This window comes from Emydura macquarii, unplaced genomic scaffold (assembly GCF_026122565.2).
Source record: "Emydura macquarii macquarii isolate MOO-44397 ecotype Brisbane River unplaced genomic scaffold, CSIRO-AGI_Emac_v2 contig_1968, whole genome shotgun sequence".
Lineage (NCBI taxonomy): Eukaryota > Metazoa > Chordata > Testudines > Chelidae > Emydura > Emydura macquarii.
Window position 1 is genome coordinate 1 of NW_027132105.1, and position 1,561 is coordinate 1,561.

Here is a 1,561-nt window from a genome sequence, read left to right on the forward strand (position 1 = left end):
GTGGAGTCGCAGGCTTGTCTAGTTCCCTCTGGTACACGTCCAGTCCCCGGACGGGTCTAAGTCCTTCGGTTCAGTTGCAAGACGAATAGATCCAGAGGTAGGTGTGTGTGTGTCTGCAGCTGGACAGGAACATCGACAGAATGGATTCTGTTGTTTGATCTTATATCCCAGGGGTGGGTGGGGAACGTCCGGCCCGCGGGCCGTATAAGGCCCGCGAAATCATTTGGTCTGGCCCTGGCGGCGGGGGGAAATTCGGCGGCGGCGGGGTTCCGTGTGTGTGTGTGGGGGGGGGGGCAGTGCCCGCTGCCGAAACCCTGCCGCCGTTTGCCCCTTTTCGGCGGCGGACACTCGGCCGTCTTCCGCGGACCACCATCAGGCCCTTGCCAGAAAAAAGGTTCCCCACCCACCCCTGTTATATACCCTCTGTCCCATCTCCCTGTTCCATTCAATAGAAAGTTCTCAACTCGAGAACGTATCAGCTCTATGAAAGTGATGAGAAGAGATTTACAAACTGTTCTTGAAGAGAACTTTAATAAAAAAAAAAAAAAAAAAAAAAAAAATCAGGCACCGAGTTGAAACAAGGTTCTCTTGTGGCATCCAAGCATAACATACATACAGACTAGCGGCGTACGTACAGACATTGTACAGATGAAACACACTGAGCTTGACGCACCGCACCGCACCGCACCGCACCTAACCAAACCAAACCAAACCAAACCGCGCAAGCACCTTGACAGCTTGAATCTTTTTCTGTTTTTCACCACCGCGTTGTTTTCCCCGGAGGGAGGTGCACCATTCCCGGAAGTACTGCCATACCGGGCTGATGCGTGGGGTGGGCGGAGCAAGCTCCTACTCCACCTCCCCGTTCCAAAAATCCGTTTAATAATAAAAAAAGTTCTCAAATCGAGAACGTATCAGATATTAAACTGATAAGAACAGATACTACACTTGATCTTAGCCCTAATAGGCCGAGAGGGGACCCCATTACCCCGTCACTGGGGCCCAGGGGGTTTTAAAAAGAGTAAATAAGTCCATACAAAGTTCCCCCAACTGTCCTTGGTGGTCGACTGCTTTCTCAGCCAACTTGCCGGTGAGTGAGGTAGCCCTAATAGCAGCGCTGCCGTGGACTACCTGAGACCCCCAAGCCCCCCGCAGCCCCCCCATTCCCACTGCTTTCTACAGCCAAGTGAGGTGCCGGCAGCGCTGCCCCGTGGACTCTGGGGGCTCTAGGGCCGCCCTAGAAGTCACAAGACTTGGAGAACGACGCTCCTCGGTGGCCGGTCGCTGCCCCGAATCGGGCCCGCTGCGAGCACTGGCAGTGCCAGCCCGACGCGAAGCTCTGCCCAAGCACAGAGCCTGGGGCGTTCGCTTCATACCGCTGGGTTCCCGCCCCCGGCTGCCGCCAGACCGGGCTAATCTGCGTAATCCCGCCCGCCCTCCCTGCGGCGGGCAGGCGGGCAACCCGGTAACTCGCCGCCCCGCTCTGAGTTGGCACCCGGCTTCCCCGCTCACCTGCGGAGCCCCTGCTGGGGGAGGAGCGCTGCGTAGGAGCGTCACAGAG

The 1,561-nt window shown here is 57.1% G+C and overlaps 1 non-coding gene across 1 annotated transcript; it reads right to left on the minus strand.

Annotated features, from left to right (window-relative positions):
- Positions 1–782: 782 nt before the first annotated feature.
- LOC137159881 (U2 spliceosomal RNA) lies at positions 783–980 on the minus strand. The gene has a single exon (XR_010921754.1). It is a non-coding gene; the product is annotated as a U2 spliceosomal RNA (small nuclear RNA).
- Between the last annotated feature and the right edge of the window lie 581 nt (positions 981–1,561).